This window comes from Myxocyprinus asiaticus, chromosome 35 (genome assembly GCF_019703515.2).
Source record: "Myxocyprinus asiaticus isolate MX2 ecotype Aquarium Trade chromosome 35, UBuf_Myxa_2, whole genome shotgun sequence".
Classification (NCBI taxonomy): domain Eukaryota; kingdom Metazoa; phylum Chordata; class Actinopteri; order Cypriniformes; family Catostomidae; genus Myxocyprinus; species Myxocyprinus asiaticus.
Genome location: NC_059378.1, coordinates 27,086,165 through 27,111,658, shown reverse-complemented (window position 1 = coordinate 27,111,658; position 25,494 = coordinate 27,086,165). Strand labels below are relative to the sequence as shown.

Sequence of the window (25,494 nt, the reverse complement as noted above, 5' to 3'; positions counted from 1 at the left end):
ACTAGGGGTCACTCTTGGGAGCCCAAGACACCTCTGGTCTTTGATAAAAGGTCAATGAACATTGGCGAGTGGTATTTGCATACCACTCCCCCGGACATACGGGTATAAAAAGAGCTGGTATGCAACCACTCATTCAGATTTTGTGCTGAGGAGCTGAGACAAGGTTCCCTCCATCATGGAACGGATGTTACGCAAGTAACCTGGACGTTCCCTATCTGTCACTCACTCGACGTTGTGTCGATGTAGTGACACTAGGGGTCCCTATACGAAACGCCGCAACTGGCTGAACTGTGTTACGTGAACTGGTGGTGTGTGACAGGCAGACCACTGTGTGCCTCGTAGCCAGCGCACCAGGCTGACACGTAACCTCCCCCAACACTGTTATGAGTGTCGAACGGCCCTTTGGGTACAAGTCGACTACCCAAAAGATAGAGACGGGCTAGCCCAGTCATGGCCTCTTATCCCCTTTATTTCCCTCTCCCCAAAAAAAAGGAATTAACCGACTGGGGCCACCAAGTCTAGTCGGGGTGGGGTGTCAGTCCCAAGTGGAAGACACCGCAGAGACCACACCCCGCCCAAAGGGGGGGGGGGGGTATTTTGAGTGGAAATACATCACATGTTCTTGCCGAGCTTTGTCGGAAGTATGCCATGTGGAGAAGTCCCATGGTAGGTCCTACCCTACGGGGGAGGAGTTTCTACAAGCATGGTGACTGGGGCAGAGGGGCCTCTGCCCAAGGAAGATGCAGTTTCCCAACAGGGAAATGAATAGTTTGTGAACACTACTGGGAGTCAACGGCGCACATCTTCAGCTCAGGGGAGGTGAAAGGCGCTATGCGCAAGCGATACACCCGGCCAGCTGTCCCAGACTTACATGCATGCCACTACACGGGATGAAACCGGTTCCACACAGAGATTGTAGAACCTCGCAAAGGTTATGGGTGTTGCCCAGCCCGCTGTTCTGCAAATGTCTGTTAGAGAGGCACCACTGGCCAAGGCCCAGGAGGCCGCTACACCCCTGGTAGAATGGGCTCATAGCCCTACAGGGGGCGGCATGTCCTGGGCGTGATATGCCATAGTTATGGCATCAATGAGCCAGTGGGCGATCCTCTGCTTGGACACAGTGCTTCCTTTCCGCTGTCCACCAAAGCAGACAAAGAGCTGCTCAGAGACTCTAAAGCTCTGCGTGCGATCCAAATAGATGCGTAAAGCGCGCACCGGATACAGCAACGACAGGGCTGGGTCTGCCTCCTCCTGGGGCAGCGCTTGCAGATTCACCACCTGGTCCCTAAAAGGGGTCGTGGGAACCTTGGGCACATAGCCTGGTCAAGGTCTCAGGATAACGTGAGAGTAGTCCGGACCGAACTCCAGGCACGTTTCGCTGACAGAGAATGCTTGCAGGTCTCTTACCCTCTTGATGGAAGTGAGCGCAGTCATGAGGGCAGTCTTCAAGGAGAGTGCCTTAAGCTCAGCTGACTGCAGGGGCTCAAAGGGGGCTCTCTGTAGACCCTGAAGAACTACAGAGTGGTCCCATGAGGGAACGAGGCGCGGTCTGAAGGGATTCAACCTCCTGGTGCCTCTCAGGAACCTGATGATCAGGTCGTGCTTCTCTAAGGACTTACCGTCCACTGTGTCGTGGTGTGCCGCTATAGCTGCTACATACACCTTCAAGGTGGAGGGGGACAGCCGCCCTTCCAACCTCTCCTGCAGGAAGGAAAGCACCAATCTGACCGCGCATCTCTGGGGGTCTTCGCGTCGGGAAGAATACCACTTAGCAAACAGACGCCACTTCAAGGCATACAGGCGCCTCGTAGAGGGGGCCCTAGCCAGAGTGATCGTGTCTACCACCGCGGGTGGTAGACCGCTTAAATCTTCCACGTCCCATCCAGGGGCCAGACATGGAGATTACAGAGGTCTGGTCGTGGGTGCCAGATGGTGCCCCATCCCTGAGAAAGAAGGTCCTTCCTTAGGGGAATTTGCCAAGGGGGGCTGTCGCGAGGAGCTTGAGGTCTGAGAACCACGTCTGGGTGGGCCAGTAGGGTGCTACCAGGGCGACCTGCTCCTCGTTCTCCCTGACCTTGCACAGGATCAGTGCAAGTAGGCTCACTGGGGGAAACGCATATTTGCGAAGTCAAGGGGGCCAGCTGTGTACCAGCGCGTCTATACCGAGAGGTGCTTCGGTGAGGGCGTACCAGAGCGGGCAGTGGGAGGATTCTTGTGAGGCGAACAGGTCTACCTGTGCCTGCCCAAATCAACTCCAAATCAGCTGGACCATCTGAGGGTGGAGTCTCCACTCTCCCCTGAGGGTAACCTGCCATGACACACGTCCGCTGCAGTGTTGAGGTCGCCCGGGATGTGAGTTGCTCGCAGCAACTTGAGGTGCTGCTGACTCCAGAGGAGGAGACAGCGGTAGAGTTGTGACATACAACAGGAGCACAGACCGCCTTGGTGGTTGACATATGCTACCGTTGCCGTGTTGTCTGTCTGGAATAACACATACTTGCCCTGGATCAACGGCCGAAACCTCCGCAGGGCTAGCAGAATTGCCAGCAACTCAAGGCAGTTGATTTACCAATGCAGCCGCGGGCCTGTCCATAAGCCGGCGGCTGCGTGCCCATTGCATACAGCACCCCAGCCCATTTTGGAGGCGTCTGTCATAACCACAACGTGCCTGGAGACCTGCTCTAGGGGAATGCCTGCCCGTAGAAACGTGAGGTCGGTCCAAGGGCTGAAAAGGCGGTGACAGATCGGCGTGATGGCCACGCGATGTGTCCCGCAGCGCCATGCTCATCTCGGGACACAAGTCTGAAGCCAGTGCTGAAGCGGTCTCATATGCATCAACCCGAGTGGAGTGGCCACCGCTGAGGATGCCATATGCCCCAGGAGCCTCTGAAAGACTTTCAGTGGAGCCGCTGTTTTCTGTCTGAACGCCTTCAAACAGGTCAGCACCGACTGTGCGCTCTCATTCGTGAGGCGGACCGTCAACGAGACTGAGTCCAACTCCAAACTGAGAAAAGAGATGCTCTGAACCGGGAGGAGCTTGCTCTTTTCCCAGTTGACCAGAAGCCCTAGTCGGCTGAGGTGCGAGAGCACCAGGTCCCTGTGTACACACAACACATCCCGAGAGTGAGCTAGAATTAGCCAATCATCGAGATAGTTGAGGATGCGAATGCCCACTTCCCTTAACGGGGCAAGGGCTGCCTCTGCGACCTTTGTGAAGACGCGAGGGGATAAGGACAGGCCGAAAGGGAGGACCTTGTACTGATACGCCCGACCCTTGAATGCAAACTGCAGGAAGGGTCTGTTTCGAGGTAGAATCGAGACATGGAAGTACGCATCCTTCAGGTCTACCGCCGCGAACCAATTTTGATGCCGGACACTCGCCAGAATGCGTTTTTGCGTCAGCATCTTGAACGGGAGTCTGTGTAAAGCCCGGTTCAGTACTCGCAGGTCCAAGATTGACCGCCTTTTTTCGGTACAATGAAGTAGGGGCATTAAAACCCCTTCTTCATCTCGGCTGGAGGGACAGGCTCTATCGCATCCTTCTGTAAGAGAGTAGTGATCCCTGCACGCAAGGTAGCAGTGTTCTCGCCCTTCACCAAGGTGAAGTGGATGCCGCTGAACCTGAGCGGACGCCTGGCAAACTGAATCGCGTAGCCGAGACGGACGGTCCGGATCAGCCATCATGACGGATTGGAAAGCGCAAGCCACGCGTCCAAGCTCCGGGTGAGGGGGACCAAGGGGACAATCTAGTCGGATGTACCGGCAGGTGGAGCCTTGCAACGGGGTGAAGCAGGGGCGGGGAGACCGCCGCTGGAGCGCCAAACCTGCCAAATTGGAATGGTGGACAGTGGTCGTGATGACGGCCGTGCACACTGGGTATGTGACCCAGGGAACGAGGAAACCGCTCTTTTGCTGAACTGTTGGGTACCGCAGCCACTTGGGCATGTGGCGAAATTAAATGAAAAGGCAACAAAAGATTCTCCTTCCGGCCCTCCACCGGGGGATGGAGTGGTCTGCTTACCAGCTCCAAGGCAGTGGGTTTTGTCGTCCCTGGGTCCCACCGTCGAGGGTAGCGAGGGTGGGGGAGCTGAAAGATCGGGACCAGGCAGTAAAAGGTGTCTCCCACGACCTTGTCAGCTCCTCGTGCACTTCTGGGAAGAAAGGAACTGGAGCGAGGCGTGGCTGCTTTGAGCGGCACCGCGAGCCCAGGAACCAATCATCGAGCCGCGAGGGTTCAGGGGAGAGCAGAGGGTTCCACTCTAGCCCGATGCTCACGGCTGCCTGGGAAAGTATGTCCGTCATTTCCGCATCAGCCTGTGACTGGGCGACCGTACCCGAGGGGGGGAGCCCAGCTGAGGCTTCCACGTCCGAGTGGATGAGCCCGCTCTCTGATGCTGCGCTCAAGAGCTCATCAGCTTCGCGGGCTCCGAACAAGAGGTCGAACTCGCCGTGAGACAAGCCAGCGGACTCATCCGGAAGCCCGATCTGGGCAGACGAGCGCGCTGGGGAATGGGAGGTCCGTGGGGGGATACCCGGCGGAGGTGGTCCCATCGGGATCCCCAAATCGGCCCCAGTGCTAGCTGCGCTGGCCTCATACCCGTAGGTAGAAGGACCGAGGCGGGGAGCCGCTGGGGTAGCTTGCTTTCTTATGAAAGCAAGCCGCGACCACAACGTTGCCATGGTCATGTTCTCGCAATGAGTACATGATCCATCCACGAACGCTGTCTCCGCGTGGGTCGTGCCCAAACATGAAAGACAGCGATCGTGACTGTCAGAAGTTAAGAGATAACTACCGCAACCAGGAATAACACACAAACGGAAAGGCATCTTTAAAAAGATGCGTCTTTAAAAAGACGTTCCTTGTGTGCCGCTCGTTTAGAGAAATACACTCTTTTAGAAAAATATACTCTCTTATTTCTGCCGAAGCGCCCAGGGGCGTTCTCTGCAGTGCACCAGTGCAGAGGAGGGAGAAGCCGCTGAAATGTGCTGTCAGATCCAGCAGAGGTGAATGAACAGTCAGCTCAGTAAACATCGACCGTTCGGCTCCGAAGAGAAAATCTGAATGAGTGGTTGAATACCAGCTCCTTTTATACCCGTATGTCCGGGGGAGTGGTATGCAAATACCACTCGCCAATTTTCATTGGCCTTTTATCAAAGACCAGAGGTGTCTTGGGCTCCCAAGAGTGACCCCTAGTGTCACTACATCGACACAACGTCAAGTGAGTGACAGATAGGGAACAACACTGCATAAGATATTTAGGTTTTTCAGAGAATGTATTTTTAACATGTGTATTTTGTCTTACTGTACTGGCAGATTTTTTATAGTCAAAACAACTGAAAAAATCACCAGTGCCAAAGAAGTAATCTAAAGTATTTAGAATACATTACTGACCTTGAGTAATCTAACGGAATACATTACAAATTACATTTTATAGCATGTATTCTGTAATCTGTAGTGGAATACATTTCAAAAGTAACCCTCCCAACCCTGCCTAAGTGAGATATGGCATGCCCCCGAAAAACATAATTACCTTTTTATAACTTAATAATAATAAAAAAAATTCTTAGTGTATGGTTTATGGAAATTCAGATTTTTTTTAAATTTTATAACCTATCATATTGTTATGCTGATAATATAATTTGTAATGAAAATATTTGTATTAAATAAAAGCGAGCAAAATAGAATTTACCTTTCACGCCGTTGCCAACAGACAGATCTATTGAGTACATTCTCCTGATTTCAACACACCACAGTGAAAAAAGAAACCATAACCACGCCAGCTGGCCCAGATCGGCAAAGAACAGTATGGTTTTCGATGAGAACTGTTCGGCCCAATGGTGGAAAAGTGGCTATAGTGTACTGTAGGAAATTTCCAAAAACAAAAAAAAAACAAATTAAAATAAATGCTGTATCAAAAATGGAGTATACAAATAACAGTGACAGAGAACAGTGAAACTTTTTTAGTGGTCAACTTTTTGGATTGTTCCTGCATTTTAAAAATCCTATATACAGTTTATATGTATTAGGGTTGGGAATTGCCACAGACCTCCCGATTCAATATTACAACGATATTTAGATCCCAATGCGATATATGTATTGTGATTTCTTATTAATTATTGTGATATGATATATTAAGCTGTGTTAACCCCTTTTTTCATAAGAACAGTTACGTCAGACATGACATTTGTTTCACTCTGTAATACAGAATTTGCAGGTAAAAGGCAGGGATTTGCAAAAACACAAATTTCATAATCGACTTATCGGTGCATTGTCTGAGCTATTAGTCAACTAGTTGGTGTTAAGAAACTGTATAATTAGGCTGCATTATGTTCACGTATCTGTGATTAGACATGTTTATAGGGATATACAGTATGGACGCTAAGCTCAGCCCTTTAACAGGGTAACTAATGGATATTTAACAAATAAAAAGGCTAAATAACTAACCTCTTATCCCATTAAACACAGTTTTAACAAGAATATTCCAATACAGAGTGGCACAAAACCATTTATGCACATTCTGGATGCATAATGATGTGCGTCAATGTAACCGGAGCACTTGGAGTCACAGAGTGATCCTCGCTCCGCATTCAAAAGCGCATAGCTGTTAGATTATGAGTACTGTGGATGCGCAACATGTAGTTCAAAGCATCAAACAGTTTGATGAGACTTTTTTTTACTGCAACTATTTATTAAAGCAGTGTCAGACAGAATCTGCAGAATATTCTCCACAACACCTCACATATAAAACTGTGGATCAGTAGAGGATTTGACGTCCAACAGTGAACACTTTTATGGTTGTAGCAGCGGTGCATTGATTATAGGACTAAATAAATAGAATTAAAGAGATTAAACTTTATGGAGAGAAAACCTGTTCATGTGGAATTCGGCACAAATATAGCTTCCTATATCTATCTATCTATCATTGTATTAGCATATTAAGCTTAATGTTTATTTATTTTTTATTAAATAAAAAATATATATTTTTCATCAACGAATACAATTTAAAATGATTTGTCTCAAGAACTGCTTTTTGTAACAGAATATTTTTTTTCCCCCACCCCTAATACGTGTACAGCTATACAGCTTTTTAATAAAATCAGTGGATGACAAAAACGGGGTGAAGCTTGTGGCATATTTCACAAATGTCTAAGGAACAGAGAGAACGACCGTGGAGCAATAGAGAAGTGGAATGCGCGTCTGTGTGTGGGGGTGCTCTATTTTGTGCTGCTCTAGAGAATATTGCCGCTCTTGAATAAACCACCTCTACCAGGATCCAAATATAATGAACTTGAAAGATTTTTTGAGAAAGTACACTAGCTAACTGGGGACAGAATGTAAAAAAATGGATAAAACAAAAACTGAACCAGAGTATACAGAAATGGAATGGATTGACAAACAAGCTGCCTTTTTTTTTGTTTTTTGTTTTTTTGTGACTGAACGCAGTTCCGGACCATTTTGGCCCAACTTAACCCCTGTGTACGACAAAACAGAAGGCCAAAAAAATATTGTTAATAAGATGAGTATTTGTGTGACCTGAGCATGACCGCTGTGTGCATTTTCCATTTCCCTTTTTGATTTGTAACTAGTAGCACTTAATAAAACCTAATAAATTATAGAGCAAATAGTTTTCCTAAAAATTGATGTCAACGTATGTGAACAGCGGGACTAAGTTGTGAAATTAAAAATAATACCAAGCTATTGAAAGTCTGATTTATTTATTTTTATTTATTTATTTTTTTCAGATTGGTTATAATGCTTCCAGGAGTGCTGGTTATTCATGGTTTCATGGCATTACAGACATAACATCAGAAATTAGCATAATTTATTCTAATTTAAAGTAAAGGCCAGCATCATCCAATCACTGCCAACCATGTTAAAATAAAATTATACATTATAAATTCTGGATCTATGTACTGATTACCATTGTCCCATGTCTGCCAAACATATGTTGAGTGGTCCAAACATCATCTGCAGCCTGAAACTGAACTTTTGATAGGAAGTTTGGATTTAATGCACTTAGCTGCATAGAGAGCTATAGGATGCTCCCTTGCTCCCAATTTAGTGAATGACTTAAGCTCCAGTGTGCGGTCAGACTGCACTGGTCTCAGAACAGTTTGAAGTGCACCTAATTTTCATTCTAACTCCATATAAAGCCTCTGAAAGCAAAATGTTCCCGCTTTTGGATGAAGCCATTGATTCTTAATGAGATAATGCACAGTAAATATAGGATTTCTAAGTAAAAAATGTGCTAAATTGAGCATTAGTGTACATTGTGTTTAGCAGCGTGGCGTTTCGTGATAAATCGCTCATATTTTAAAAATGCCATATCGGCTGAAACTAGAGACTCTAATCTTTTGACTTGTAAAACTTAATAAGGTTTCTTACCAGATGTAGTTTTGTTGACTTTATTCCCAAAGACTAACTCCGCTGTGGTCAGCGCCAAGTTGTATTGTCAGATGACTCCGTGCGTCGAATATTGAACCCTTTATTGACAGCAAAGAATCTCCTGAACTGAGATCAGTTGGTTTAAATTAATTTAAATGATGTGTTGTGTATAGCGAAGACAAATTATAACATCCACACATGTGTACACGGGGTCGCACAAGGATTATACACAAGACAAGGTTAACATATATAATATCTTTATATACTGCACACTGGCTAATTAGTGGTATTTTCTAAGGCAAGCAAGAGGCAAGAATTTGTGTAAAAATGTCATTTGGCATGCAGATAATGTCAAATAATGAGTCAGACAAGAGAATGCAGTTGATATTTATATCCAGTTAATTCATCCCACTGGAAATGGAAGGTCAAATCAAGCACATAGGATTGTGTAATATAGTATTCTTCCACTGTATACTGCACATCTTGGCAAATTTAGTTCATCATCTGGGTATTCCATGCATACAGAAAATATGTTACGCACTTACTGCACACAGTATAAATACAACAATTATTATTATTATTATTATTTTTTTTTTATTTTATTTTATTTTTTTATTTTTTTTGTACAGTATGCTATTCGGAATATATACTACTATTTACTATTAACAAATTACTATTACGGATACTTACGGTTATATATTTGAACAAACCCCTAATCCAACCTAACGTATTATTTCTTTAGAACTTAGGTCTGTGTGGTTTGGTCTAGACTTACTTATTGGAGAAGTGACCCAAGGCAAATCAAGGTACCAGAAAATTATAGAGACTGTAATAATACAGACTTGGGGGTGGGCTCTTTTTATTTGGGCCAACAAGCATCATCCCAGCAACCTCCCAGAACACCCTAGCAACTGCATAGTAACATATTCACAACCACTCAGAAAAGCTTAGCAACTGGAAAGAAACCCTCTGGCAACTGTACACAACATTCTACCATTGTGGCAGTGAGTTTCATACTGAAATTTCAATGTAGAAATTTACTTCTGTAAAAATCCAGTAGTAATTGCTGTATCCTCATCAAATATCTCAAAGGCATACGTCCTAGTATATTACCACCAACATTCAATATCATGTCATGTATTGGATTAAGCAACTGGCTCGTCTGTTATCTTTCAAGACAATTTTTTATTTTTTTTACAGCTATATTAGCAGGGGTAAAATAAATGATACATAAGCTTCTGCTCTATGAAAAAGCATGACAGGGCAATTGAAGATGAGTCATCACTATTCTGATGTATTGATCTGGAAAGGATCTCTGACACTCTAACGGCTTACTATCCAAACGCTCTCTCAAACATATCATCCAGAGCTCATCTATGGGGTCTCTGTCAGCATGTAAACCTGTCAAAGTAAGCAAATACACTACATATAAAAGTTTTGAAACACTTACTCATTCTTTATTATAATTTTTTTTCCACATTTTAGAATAATAGTAAAGTCATCAAAACTATGGAATAACATAAATGGAACTATGGGAATTATGTTGTGACTAAACAAAATCCTAAATAAATCAAAACTGTGTTATATTTTAGCATCTTCAAAGTAGTCACCCTTTGCCTAGAATTTGCAGACATGTACTATTGACATTTTCTCAACCAACTTCTTGAGGTATCACCCTGGGATGCTTTTTAAACAGTATTGAAGGAGTTCCCATCTATGTTGGGCACTTATTGGCTGCTTTTCTTTATTATTTGGTCCAAGTCATCAATTTCAAAAAAGTTTTTTCTTTTTTAATTAAATTTTAGTTTTATAATTAAATAAATCAATATGGTGGCACAATTATATTTTTGTCTACAAAACTAATTTCAAACATTTAAGCATAAGCCTTCAGATCAAAAGATTTTTAAGATCATGAGAAACATTTCATTCAAGTGTTTCAAAACTATTGACTTGTAGTGTATGTAGCTCAATTATAGCATGAAGTTAGTTGACTCGTGAACAGAGAGGTAAACCAGTACTAATGAATCCTTCAAGTCTTTAGCTGTCACCCTAGGGTTCTTTTTTTACCTCACAGAGCATTCTGCGATGTGCCCTTTGAGTCATCTTGACTGAACGGACACTTTTAGGCAGAGTAGCCACAGTACTAAATTGTCTCAAAAAAAGGTAATTTGTCTATCTGTGGACAGATGAATATCTAAGCTCTTCAAGAAAAGTTTGTAACCCTTTCCAGCTTCATGCAATGCAACAATTCTTGATCTTAGGTCTTCTGAGATCTCTTTTGCGAGGCATGGTCCACATTAGCAGATGCTTCTTGTGAATAGCAAACTTAAAATTTCTGAGTGATTTTTATAAGTCAAAGTAGCTCAGACCAACACTTCAAATCTCATTTCATTTATTGGATGTAAGGTTTGCCAACTCCTGACTCTAATTATCTAGGAGTTGACATATTTTTTCCAACCTACACTGTAAATTTTTGAATGATGTATTCAATATGTACAAGAACAATACAATAATTTGTGTTATTAGTTAAAACAGATTGTGTTTGTACATTATTGTAACTTAGAGGAAGATCAAACCAGATTTTAAGACAAATTCATACATGAATGCATGTAGTTCCAAAGGGTTCACATACTTTTTCTTGCCACTTTATATTTCTGGAACGAGTTGAAAGAAGCCCTTAAGTTACGAAATTATAATTTTAAAGCTATTAAGTGTTATCTTAACTGAAGAGGTTTCTTGCAACAGGCTACTGTTCTTTCGCTCAGTTGCCTTTTGGAATTAAATTTGTCCTACAGTACACTATAGCCACTTTTCCACCATTGGGCCGAACAGTTCTCATCGAAAACCATACTGTTCTTTGCCGATCTGGGCCAGCTGGCGTGGTTATGGTTTCTTTTTTCACTGTGGTGTGTTGAAATCAGGAGAATGTACTCAATAGACCTGTCTATTGGCAACGGCGTGAAAGGTAAACATTGGAGCGAGTGCGGCACGCTATGGAGGATGATCACATATTCCAGTTTTTAGGACTGCTTTTTCCCCCCGGTTTTACTCTGCTAACAAACAGCAAAGACACGGGCCATGTCGCAAAAAGAAAAGTAAACAAAAAAGCAGAGAGGTTTATCATAATTTGCTGAGGGCTTGTGTTTGCCACTGGGCACAAACATGCAGAAAGGTCAAAGTTCCCAGTCTAGCTAAAAAGGATATTTATTGACAAAATATTATATGTATCATATTAAAATAGTATTTGAGAATATACTGCTGTATTTTGAGTTTAAATGAGCTAGTAATCTACTTCCCTGATGGAAAAGGTATTTAGAAAAATAAATGTAGCCTACAATACTAGTTAAACCATCATAATAAAACCATGATGATAAACTAAACACAAGTCGCCACGTACTAAAGCCATATCACCAGCACGGTTGAGAACTGTTGAGTAAGGTTAGCTAACTGTGCCAAGCATTCTGGGCCGAGAATTGATTATAATCGTGCTGTGCCGAACCGTGCTCAAGTGGAAATGCTACTGTAAGCGTTCAGTACTGTGCCCAGAACCGTTCAGCCCGATGGTGGAAAAGCGGCTTATGAGACCAATCTTAAAAAGCCAGATAACATAAGCAGCACTGCTAACTTGCTAGCTACATTCATTAGAGCACAAAAGAGATCACAACATTACAACTTTGATTTGAAGCAAAAATGAAAATGAAAGTTGGACTGAAATTCTTTAATAAGGAAATGAACTACTCAAACCATGAAGAATTGCAAACAATATAATCAGATCAAAAATGAAGGTACAACATGATTTACATTCATTTCATTTAATATACAAACAATAAATTTTCAGGTCATTGCAAAATATTAAGATAAAAAGACTTGAGAGTGTAGGGAAAAATGACTGGTTACAACATCCACAGTCACTGCTGAGCTCTTTTGTAGCAGTTTCTGTTTTCATTCTAACGCCAAAGATTGGTGATTATGGGTAGTGTAGTTCTTCACCTGGAATTCAGCTAATAGATACGATTTTCTAAAAGTGTTGATTTTACAGATGCACATCTTGAAATGTTAATAAATTAATGTTAAAAATACATTTCTCTATGAAGAAAATTAATGGGATTTGTTTTACTTCTGAATCCCGACTGTAAGGCTCTATTGCTACCAATATTTTATAATTATCATTGTTATTAATCTATTTATTTTTCAATAAATAAAAAAAATATTAGTAGGATTATATGCAGTGGAAATTGTGTTTATCTATTTATATTGTTGCTGTATAAATATGATGTACTGCTGTTGATATAATGTATGTAAAAAGAAGCATTATCTACATAGAATCCTATGGTAAAAGGAGATGGAAATATGGATGTGTTGCTTTTCAAACTGTGTCAGTTTGACAAGACTGCTGCGTTGAAGAACACAAGGACAATAAATTTGTAATTAACAAGACTTTTTTGAGGCTGTAAAACTACTCAGTCTTAACATAGAAACATTTCATTCTGATCTTCTCAATGCTGTATTACTTCACAATAAGGACAGCTGTTCAGATGCCATTAATACAGTATTACAGAATATTTGCATGAATCATAATGCATTCTGTGAGTCATGTGTTCTAAACAATGTGCACGGCAACACTTCAGGAAATGACGATTTATGTTTAACAGAGATTAGCCCATTTGCAGCACACTTGTAATGATGAGTCAGCGGGGTTGAGATCCATGTGCAGCTTTAACAACATTAAACGTAGTAAAACAGACAGGCAGGCAGGGGTCAATCACCAGCAACATTAATATCAAAGGCAATCTAGAGGAGTGGTTAATAAACAGGCAAGCGGTCAGGGCAGGCAGCAGACAATCACAGTTTATATCCAGGTAAACAAGGCAGTAATAGTAGACAGGCAGCAATGGGTCAAAACAGGGTAAACTGTCCAGGATCATACACAGTTAATTCAGAAAACTCAGAGAATGCTTAGAAATGTCAGCCAGGGCAAAAACAAGACTTCGCAATGATAGAGTGTGAGAGTGAGACTTAAATAGCTGAGTAAATGAGAAACAGCTGAGCAGGTAATCAGTGCCAGGTACGGGGATTATGGGAAATGGAGTCCAGAGAATTAAAGTCAATACCCAGGTGATGGAGCCCTCTGGTGGTGAGCAGGAGGGACCACAGAGGCAGGATTCGTGACAGAGCCCCCCCCCCCCATGAGCGGCTCCTGAAGCAAGGAGGCAGGCGACACTGGGGTTCAAAGAAACCAGGACAGATCAGGTAGACGACCAGGGGACCAAGGAAACCAGGGCAGATCAGACAGACGACCAGGGAGCCAAGGAAACCAGAGCAGATCAGGCAGACAGCCAGGAGACCCAGAAGACCAGACCGGATCAGGCAGACGGCCATGAGACCAAGGATACCAGAGCAGATCAGGCGGACGGCCAGGAGACCAATGAAGCTAGAGCAGACCTGGCAAATGGCCAGGAGACTCAGAAGACCAGAGCAGATCAGGTGGATGGCCAGAAGACCCAGGAGACCAGAGTATATCAGGTGGATGGCCAGGAGACCACCTCAGGGTAGGGACTGGATCTGGAGGCCTGGGAGGCAGCCACAGACTAGAGACTGGAGCCATGGAAGACTCTGAGGGTGGAGACATGGAAGGCAGATCTGTTGTAGGCTTGGGGAGTGAAGACGTGGCGGGCAGATCCGTGGAAGGCAGAGCTGTAGTAGGCTCGGGAAGTGAAGCCGTGGCAGGCGGAGACATGGGAGGCTCGAGGGGCGAAGCCATGGAAGGCGGAGCCATGGGAGGCTCAAGGTGCAGAGCCGTGGAAGGCGGAGCCATGGGAGGCTCAAGGGGCGAAGCCGTAGAAGGCAGAGCCATGGCAGGCTCGAGGCTAAGAGTCCAGGATGACTGGGAAATGACCTCAGTGGTCGTGGGCATGGACAGAGACTCAGGAATGACCTCTGTGGTCGTGAGCATGGACAGAGACTCGGAAACGACCTCTGTGGTCATGGGCATGGACAGAGACTCAGGAACGACCTCTGTGGTCGTGGGCACGGACTGAGACTTGGGAATGACCTCTGTGGTCATGAGCATAGACAGAGACTCGGGAACGACCTCTGTGGTCGTGGGCATGGACAGAGACTCGGTAATGACCTCTGTGGTCATGGGCATGGACAGAGACTCGTGAATGACCTCTGTGGTCGTGGGCATGGACTGAGACTTGGGAATGACCTCTGTGGTCGTGGGCATGGACAGAGACTCGGAAACGACCTCTGTGGTCGTGGGCACGGACTGAGACTTGGGAATGACCTCTGTGGTCATAAGCGTAGACAGAGACTCGGGAATGACCTCTGTGGTCGTGGGCATGGACAGAGACTCTGGAACAACCTCTGTTGTCGTGGGCATGGACTGAGACTTGGGAATGACCTCTGTGGTCATGAGCATAGACAGAGACTCGGGAACGACCTCTGTGGTCGTGGGCATGGACAGAGACTCGGGAATGACCTCTGTGGTCATGGGCATGGACAGAGACTTGTGAATGACCTCTGTGGTCGTGGGCATGGACTGAGACTTGGGAATGACCTCTGTGGTCATGAGCATAGACAGAGACTCGGGAATGACCTCTGTGGTCGTGGGCTTGGACAGAGACTCCGGAACGACCTCTGTGGTCATGGGCGTAGATAGAGACTCGGGAATGACCTCTGTGGTCGTGAACATGGACAGAGACTTGGAAACGACCTCCGTGGTCGTGTACAAGGGCAGAGAATCGGAGATGACCTCGGTGGTCATGTACATGGGCAGAGACTTGAAAACAACCTTCATGGTCGTGTACGTGGGAAGAGACTCGGAGGCGACCTCTGTGGTCGTGAACATGGGCGGAGACTGGGAAACGACCTCCATGGTCATGTACATAGGCAGAGACTTGGAGACGACCTCTGTGGTCGTGAACATGGGCAGAGATTGGGAAACGGAAGCCTTTCTCCTCCTCCTCCTCCTCCTCCTCCTCCTCCTCCTCTGGGAGGCTGACATTGGCAACGCAGGCTCTGGGACGGACGAAGCTGGCAACGCAGGCTTTGGGATGGATGAAGCTTCCAGCACATTTGCCGTGGCAGGCGTGGGTGTCGGCTCGATGGCCTTGGCAGGCGTGGGCGTCGGCTCGTTGGCCTTGGCAGGCGTGGGCATCGGCTCGTTGGCCTTGGCAGGGTGGGCTTCGGCTCGTTGGCCTTGGCAGGAGTGGCCGTCGGCTCGTTGGCCGTGGCAGGCGTGGCCGTCGGCTCATTGGCCATGGCAGGCATGGCCGTCGGCTCGTTGGCCATGGCAGGCGTGGCCTTCGGCTCATTGCCCGTGGTAGGCGTGGCCGTCAGCTCGTTGGCCGTGGCAGGCGTGGCCGTCGGCTCGTTGGCCGTGGCAGGCGTGGCTGTCAGCTCGTTGGCCATGGCAGGCAAGGGCACTGACAATTTGTGGGGAAGGGTCTTCGTGGCCCTACACACTGATATCAGTGGTGGATAATTCAACTTGGAGACAAGGGCAGTGAAGGGCTTCGAGCAATGAGTCGCGGGAGGCTGGACTGTGACATGGCGTGGAGTAGGCTCAGACGTGGCTGTGACTTGGCATGGGGCAGTTTGAGGTTTGGCTGTGACATGGCATGGAGCAGGCTGAGACGTTGCTGTGACATGGCATGGAGCAGGCTGAGACGTTGCTGTGACATGGCATGGAGCAGGCTGAGGTTTGTCAGGTGACAATTTTTATGTCCATCTCAATGCCATTGAAAAAAAATCAAAGGTCACGCCTAAGAGACCACAAACAATACTGCATAATTGCTTGACATCCATTTCTATATGCGAACTAGAGCTGAATGCAGACTGCCTGACCACTGAATCATCAACTGAAATAAGGAATATATATAAAAAATAAATAAAAAATTAAGGATCATGATGTAAGGTTTGTAGCTGAGGTGGATATGACTATATCAGAAGAACACTACACCTACTAATATGGAAGAAGTGGTCCTGAGAAATGTATCTTGGGCATGTGCAAAGATGCATCTGTTGTTGTGCTGTGATAAGGTGATCTAAAAAAAGCTTACAAAAGCACTGTCTTACATACTGACACGATTAGATGACTAAAAATGGTTTCTTCACATAGGCTTCAGTATGCAGAGATCAATGATTTGCAATAAAGCAAATCCAGTCTTAATAAACACTGTATTAATCATAGAACACCTAACTTTGAAAATAAACTAAAATGTTATATTTTCTGAAGAAAATCTGAGTGGAATTTGCCTTTGCATAATTCTTTGACACAATGCTAAGGTGCGCATGTGCATATGCTCAAATGCATCCGGGAAACAACGAAGTCTAATATAGAGGGAAACCCATTGAATGCAGCGCAATTTATCTGTCGCATTACAAAGTGAAAAGCCAGCTTCCTGTCTTCAGCAGCATTCTTGCATTAAAAGGCTTTCTGGTGTATGTGTAAATGAGCTATTATAATTGAATAATTTTGGAAGCTATTACTCCACCCCCTGTGTAACAGCATTAACGACAGCTCAACCAATGTGGTTCGAACGATGTAAGTGCGACATGGTTACTACGGCTTAAGGAAACAGTCGTGACTAGCTAGTTAATTTCTACAATGATGCATAGTACTATGGTGGTTACGAAGTGAGTTGCGTTGTTGTATGGGAAACACACCCCAGGGTGGTTGCTAGGCATTGCTAGGTGGTTGTTAGGGTGTTGTGGGTAGTAGCTAGTTGATTGCCTACTAGCCCAAATCAAAAGAACCCACCCTCAATCTCTCTATGATATTATGGTCTCTAGTTTTGTCTTCAATATCCAAGTCCATTTGATTTTATCACCAGTTTTTTAGTCTGCAAGGTGAAAATGATCTGTTTGTTTCGAAAATGAATAGCAAAAAGTAATATGTTCTACACAAAGCACACAATTTAAGATATCGTTCATGTCCATAGCACAAATGAATCAGCCTTTCAAAGCACCCAGAATACCCCCTACCCCCACAAAAAACTCCCGCAATCCCTGAGCCAATGATTAATACTGTACTCTTGTACAAGCACAAAACACAATAGCTACGCTGGAGAGAAAGACGAGAGTAAAAGAGATAAATATCCCTCCAGGATAACGCAAAACATTTGACCTCATGGTGCATTCATTCTGTGTGACAGATGATCCAGCACCGCCGGGCTACACTTCTGTCTGTCATAACCCAGACTGTGGGTTTGCAAATGCCTGGCACATGTGCACTGCATTGGGATGACGCATTAGAATGCATGCGCTAATCTGATCCCCTACAGATACAATCAAACACACACACACGCAGAGCTCCACGCCGGTAATGAGTAACCTCCCCACTGCACGACATAAAGGATGATCCAAATCAGCAGTGATGATCACTTTGTGAGTCGTTAGATAACCAATTGTGAGTCAGATCTGCTCTGCCTTATCACAGCACTTGTGCATATGACACCAAATGTGCAAATGTTACAAGACGAAAATGTAAAAACTGATATGACAAAAATGCTGAGTAGGCGGCTATATCAAAACACAGCTGCAGTATTTAGTCATAAGGTCAAAGGATTCATAAACATAAAATAAAATAGCTCAATGTTAAACAACTTTAAATTGTATTTAATCAATGCAGTTTACGAATAACACTTTTTTTTATGTAATTTTTTTTTATATGTATGATATTCTAGAAAGTGTTTTATTGAAGCAGTAAGTATAATGTGACAATTACAAATTTCAACTATTTACAACATGATAATCTGATGTCCAAAGAGCTGTTTCCTGACAACGTCAGGAAAAAATATTTTTATCAACATTGCTATGAATATAATCCTTTGTCTTCTATTAAAAATATTTGTATTAAAAGAAACACAAAATGAATGTTGTCGCAATGAAGCTACCACTTTCGAGGTCACCGCCATTCATCACAAAGACAACTGCGCCGTGCCCCACGTTGTAAAGCTATATCCTGATCTGCAGAACAAACTTTATACTGCCTGACTCACTCTGAAACATTGTACATCCGTCTAACTGAACAGTGTGAAACCATGTCACACACCATCGCTGCCGCCACTCGGCAACCAAATATGTCCTTGCTCATGCGTATCTAAGGGGAGCCATGCAAGAGAGGTTTGACATAATCCCATTCAACTGTAACTGGAGCTTCCAATGCTGCCCTGTATAAGGCACAGGATGAAACCTAATGCATGTAGGGGACAGGCACCCCCACCTGCCAACATGTTAACATTCTGCATTTGAAGGACACAGGCTTGAACACGTGCATGAAGCAGCACATATTTCTACACAACTGCTCTTTAAGATACATTCTTGCACACTGCAACAAGGGTGCTGTGGCAACACATGCATTTAACAGTGACATGTTCGTAGCAAAGTTGTACTTACAGTGCTAGACGATCATGTCAAATCCACAATGCTATTAGCCACAGAGAGCTGGAATCACCGTTCAGCATCTGTACTGAGAGCCTGATTAAATTAATGCTGCACACTCACACTCTGCCTGTTACAGTACTTCACAGCAACAGGGAGGAGAGAGACAGCGAGAGAGTGATTGAGATGGGGGGGGGGTTGATAGATAGATAGATAGATAGATAGATAGATAGATAGATAGATAGATAGATAGATAGACAGACAGACAGACAGACAGACGGACAGATCAATCTCTGCAGGAAGAAAGGTAATTACAGACAAAGGAACAAATAATTTCAGAGACACCACATTTTAATTACACTGGATGTGTTGGAACATTATCAGGGAGTAGAGAAACAGAGATACAGGAAGAGAGAGACAGCTGAATAAGAGAAAGAGAGACATTGTATATTCTCTCTATCACTCGATCTGGCTTCACAGACCCGTCCTCTCTTGCTTGCTCTCTCTCTCTCTGTGGTGACATTGCATCCCTGGAGACGGAGACAGCAGTGGGACACACAGCATCGGGAAGACACTCCATTTAGACAGCTGAACGGGTGGAGGGACGGGGGATTTCAAGGACATGCACTCTGAGCTCTCCGTCTTTACCTAAACCTATTGAGTTAACTCATACTAACCTGATGAACCAACCCAGATCATACACACACTTCATCAGCTGATATGTTTTATACAATGTTATGCATCAACCAACAACAATCAGTCGAGCTCCAAATATAACTCTCGCAAATAAATATTTCAGACACAAAATTTCACAGGAGTAAACAAATTGCATCACTGCGAGACACAACACTTAATCAAAGTTATCTTATTGTAAAGAAAGAATATGCTGAGCAAGCCTCTACATATGTACTGCTTATTTTACCCGCCAGAACACTAAGGATAAATTGCACCCGATGATGGTAGCACTGTTTATCCGCACATGCTATCTGCATTATTTCAGCCATCATTAACTAAAGGAGCTGTGCAAATAAGTTATGAGAAGCCACAAAATACCCAAAAACCTTTGCTGAAAGCAATTTGCCAATTTTACCACAATCTGACATACTTTACTGGGACTTTACAGAATCGCTCCACCACTATAATCTAGGAACCTGAATCGGCTCTTTACAATGCTAAATGTGCGCATATCTATACCACTGGATACATACCCGTTCCATCATTTGATGATTATTTCATGAAGATGTATAGAAACATCCCATTCAAACAAAGTTCCCACCCATTTACTGTCAGAATGTGAAATTTTAAATTGCGGCAGGCAAATAGTGCAGACTTCTGTGAATAAGGTGCAATCAAAATAATCTGACTTGATACAATTTTTAGACAGAAATAATTACATGATGTGCCAATTAATTAATCTAACTAATCGCACATATATATATATATATATATATATATATATATATATATATATATATATATATATATATATATATATATACACTATATTGCCAGAAGTATTCGCTCACCCATCCAAATAATTGAATTCAGATGTTCCAATCACTTCCATGGCCACAGGTGTATAAAATGAAGCACCTAGGCATGCAGACTGCTTCTACAAACATTTGTGAAAGAATGGGCCGCTCTCAGGAGCTCAGTGAATTCCAGCGTGGTACTGTGATAGGATGCCACCTGTGCAACAAGTCCAGTCGTGAAATTTCCTCGCTACTAAATATTCCACAGTCAACTGTCAGTGGTATTATAACAAAGTGGAAGCGATTGGGAATGACAGCAACTCAGCCACGAAGTGGTAGACCATGTAAAATGACAGAGTGGGGTCAGCGGATGCTGAGGCGCACAGTGTGCAGAGGTCACCAACTTTCTGCAGATCAATCGCTACAGACCTCCAAAGTTCATGTGGCCTTCAGATTAGCTCAAGAACAGTGCGTAGAGAGCTTCATGGAATGGGTTTCCATGGCCGAGCAGCTGCATCCAAGCCATACATCACCAAGTGCAATGCAAAGCGTTGGATGCAGTGGTGTAAAGCACGCCACCACTGGACTCTAGAGCAGTGGAGACGCGTTCTCTGGGGTGACGAATCACGCTTCTCCATCTGGCAATCTGATGGACGAGTCTGGGTTTGGTGGTTGCCAGGAGAACGGTACTTGTCTAACTGCATTGAGCCAACTGTGAAGTTTGGTGGAGGGGGGATTATGGTGTGGGGTTGTTTTTCAGGAGCTGGGCTTGGCCCCTTAGTTCCAGTGAAAGGAACTCTGAATGCTTCAGCATACCAAGAGATTTTGGACAATTCCATGCTCCCAACTTTGTGGGAACAGTTTAGGGATGGCCCCTTCCTGTTCCAACATGACTGCGCACCAGTGCACAAAGCAAGGTCCATAAAGACCTTATGTGTATTAGTGTGGAAGAACTTGACTGGCCTGCACAGAGTCCTGACCTCAACCCGATAGAGCACCTTTGGGATGAATTAGAGCAAAGACTGCGAGCCAGGCCTTCTCATCCAACATCAGTGTCTGACCTCACAAATGCGCTTCTGGAAGAATGGTCAAAAATTCCCATAAACACACTCCTAAACCTTGTGGAAAGCCTTCCCAGAAGAGTTGAAGCTGTTATAGCTGCAAAGGGTGGGCCGACGTCATATTAAACCCTATGGATTAAGAATGGGATGTCACTTAAGTTCATATGCGTCTAAAGGCAGATGAGCGAATACTTTTGGCAATATAGTGTATATATTATATATAACATTATATTATAATTCAGATCATTAAAAAACATAATATAAATATACTGTATTGTAGCAGCTAAAATAAAGTTTTTAGACAATACAAAAAGTAAAATAAAAATATTTGTTTTATTTTCATATCATTGAACATAACCCTATTACTCTCCTATTTCCAACTGTGTTATTTTTAATGGTCCCACTTTATATAAGGTGTCATTAACTACTATGTACTAAAATTAAAACACATGCAACACAATACTACATATTGTTCAGAAAAATTCTCAAAAAAATGCATATTTGCTGCTACTGAGGTTGAGGTATGGGTAGGTTTAGGACAAAGGGTAGGGGGTAGCGGTTAGGGTTAAGGATAAGAGTTGGGGTACGGTTAGGTTTAGGGGTAAGGTTAACAGTGTAACTATACATGTAATTAAATGCAGGTACTTTAATTGTAAGTACAATGCAACAACACATATGTACATAATAAGTACATTGTTTTAAATGATTAAGTACATAGTAGTTGAAGACACCTAATAAAAAGTGAGTCCTTTTGAATTGTTGAACATAGAATTGTTCTATGTTCCTGTGCATCAGATGAGCGCTTTTGGAGCATCTCACTTTGGTTGCATTCCGTCTAATTTTGTTTCCCCAGCTTTCTCTAGTCATAAACCCTGTGTTTTTAGGACACTGTGTCAAGTTCAACGTTGTTTGAAACTTTGAAAAACACATCTCAAGATCCCTGCATTCTGTTCATTTTTCTTATAATTAATCACACTAAAATAACGTGTTAAATTTACAGCCCTACTTTAAATATTTCATCTCTAGTGCCGTATAATATATCAGATAAAAGTCCAAAATGTAATGCTGTACAACAACATATGTGTATAAACATCAACATCAACATAAAATCATTTGGGAAATCTTTGGGACCTTGGCCACATACGAGTGAAAAGCAGACATGCAGTTAGCCATGAGGGGAGAGCATTGAGCGCTAGAGTGAGAGGCTGTTGTAGAGGGTTGTGCTGCAGGACAGATGGAGAGTGTGCCTGTGAATAAAGATGGCCCCTGCATATCAATGCTGCACCATAGAGCTGCAGTGCACCAAAACTCCAGCAGCCCAGACAGCACAACACACACTTATACACACTCTTGTTAATGGGAAATAGAGAGGACACAATGGGGGACCCGACAACTAGAAAGTGTGTCCAACAACTCGAATTGTTTATGGTTTTCAAGGATTAGGGCATGTCACACAACAAAAATCTTTGTTGGTATCTGTCTAATTTGGCTAGCCTCTAGCAAATGACAGACGATTCCAAAACTATTCTCAATGCATCTCAATTTTCAGCAGCAATATACAGGTGCAAATCTTTGGCGAGATGCATCCTTCAAATTCTGCTGAAAGATTCTGCATTAAGCCATTCTAAAATATGTGTGATTAGCTTTCAAGTGTGTGATGTACTGTAATTATGGCCTAATTGTGATCTGAAAGCCTATCAGTAATGTTTTGTCCTGCATATGCTTTTTCAATAAATAGCCTTGTTGTTAGCAGCAGTGTTGGGGAGTAAAAGGAGTGACATTTTTCAGTAGCATGACAGTAGCACCAACTGAGCACTGCAATAGAGATGAATGTGAATGCTAACTGATGGCTTTCGCCAGGCATTTTAGAGCTCCTTGGTAATAACAACAACCGCAAAAATAATCAACTCTGGGTTTGTTAAACAAGCACCATTTAAGCACAAGAAACAGCTTTCTTGAATTTATTTCACTTACAGTTGAAAACAACAATCTGACTCTCGGATCACCACCATTATTTCAAATCTAGCATTTTGAACATGACGTCTACTCAGCTCCCGGTTGATTATAGGATGGTAAAGTGTCCTGTCGATCCACACTTCAGAATCTCGCTGGAAATTGAAGGTCATCCGGGTATTTTTTGCATACTATTTTATGAATACTGAGAATGTGGACATACTACATTGGTATACTGTTTTTGGCATACTATATAGTAGGAAAGTATGGATATTTGGATGCAGCGTAAGGGTGCATCTCATTCAGCTCCCTAGTTCAGTAGTCAGGGCACTGGTCAGGGAGTCGGCCATTTCTAGGGCTGTTCCAATCACAAAACCAACGTAAAAACCAGGGAGCATTGCTGCTTGCTATGGTCTCTTACCGGAAATGTCGTCAGGTCTCCTGAAGTCTCTCAAGTCGTTAAAGGACGAGTGCAAGTGTAAATATAAAATGTAAAAGCCTTATTTTGTCTTTTATATGGAAACAAATATTGGAGTTGTTAAAAATATAACAAATACTCTCCTTTGTTTATTTATTTCTTCATTTATGTTGTTTGTCTTTCATAAATTATAGTTTTAATATCTACCATGAAAACGCACAATAGTGCCATAGTTATATAGCGATTTTGCTGATTAATACCAGCTGTTTAAAAGCGTGACTTCGTAATTGTGTCACTGGTGATTGAGTCATAAGTGTTCCAATGCTCAGTTAATCAATACCCTTGACAGTGCCCAATTTCGTGTTCGCAATATACTGATTCTACGACATAGGAAAGCTAGGGAGCGAGACGAAACACACCCTAAGCAAGACAATGAAACAAGAACCAATTGCTAAACAAGAGTAATAAGACAGATAGCCAATAGAAACAGCATACAGAACAAAACAGGAAACAGGACGATCACAAGGCAATTTCAAAATAAAAGTCCTCACTAAACCAAGTTACAGTAAAACACGAATAGAAATACAAAATAAAAGACAGGACCTAAATCAACAACACATGACACCATAATACAAAATAGCTAACTGTCATGAACTGTACAATATGAACAGACAAAACATAACTGATGATACATGCTACAAGTGTCACAAAATGGGGGAGGGAGTTAAACGTGCTCACCTCAGCCGTCCTCTCTCTTATGTAGCACTGGAAAATCAAAATAATTTATGTGAATCGGTTCCTTCGGACAGTTCATGTAAATGTACTGGTTAAAATAAACAATTCCCTTATATTTAGTGTTGGGAACTCCGAATCATTTTAGTGAGTCAGTTCGTTCAAGCTGTTCATGAAAAGAACTAGTTCACATACACGATTCACTGATTCACTTGAGCCCTGCACAGACTTAAAGGGACTTTGACAGAAGTTACTGTTTTCTTTTTTTTAAGTTTTTATTCAATTGTTGCTGTTTATCACATTTCAATTGAGTTATATAAAATAGGGTGGCTTCTAATAAATAAATTCATAAATATTATATGTTGTCACCCTATTTGTGTAATGTCACCCTAAATAAATACTATGATATTATTGAATTGTTCAGTCAGAGCTTCTCATTAAATAACTAAGCTTAAATAGCAAAGCTACACATCTTCTTCAACACACCCAAACGTGAATATGTCAGAGATGTGCACAGTTTAGTGTCCGGTTGGAAAACAAGCACACTAATTTCAAGGTCACTGACAAGCCAGATGTGTGCAAGTACTGTAGGATCCCAGCCAATGTTGTCAGCTGCTGTACAAAAATCCTCAGCACTAAGTTAAAGGATTACTTGCATATAGCTTTTGAGTTATACCCTATCAGCATTTATGAAAGATCTATATGTGGTGAATGTTGTCTATATTGACAACATTCACTTTTAGCCAGGGCTGTATGCTTACTTGGTGCTGTAAGGTTTTTAGCACTGGCACTAGTGAACCAAAAAATGAATTAGCACAAATTCAAATGTATTAGCACACAGAAGAGTGTGGTTTGTTTGTTTGTTTTATTACTAATTTACTTTTACTACCACGACTACTACAAAAATGTTGATACATCATATTTTTAATGATTTGATATAATTATGTATTTTTATTGCTATAAATATTCGTCTCATGATTTCCTTGACTGGGCATTTTCCCCCACCACCACATAATATGTATTTCCTTATTTTAATTGTAGTTGTTTAAGAAAAGACCACTGGAAAAACAACATCGACCACTAATC

At 43.1% G+C, this 25,494-nt stretch overlaps 1 protein-coding gene across 9 annotated transcripts in view; it reads right to left on the bottom strand.

Annotated features, from left to right (window-relative positions):
* LOC127425930 (plasma membrane calcium-transporting ATPase 2-like) overlaps nt 1–25,494 on the bottom strand; it is a 396,733-nt gene that overhangs the window by 236,240 nt on the left and 134,999 nt on the right. For 7 of the 9 annotated variants that reach the window (XM_051672265.1, XM_051672268.1, XM_051672266.1 and 4 more), the window contains exon 2: nt 24,415–24,441. The exons of 1 other annotated variant lie outside the window; for it this stretch is intronic. The gene's annotated coding sequence lies outside the window, so the exon portion shown is untranslated. Of the gene's footprint in view, nt 1–18,787; nt 18,888–24,414; nt 24,442–25,494 lie in introns of those variants that run through there. One more of the 9 variants, XM_051672262.1, reaches the window with a different exon arrangement.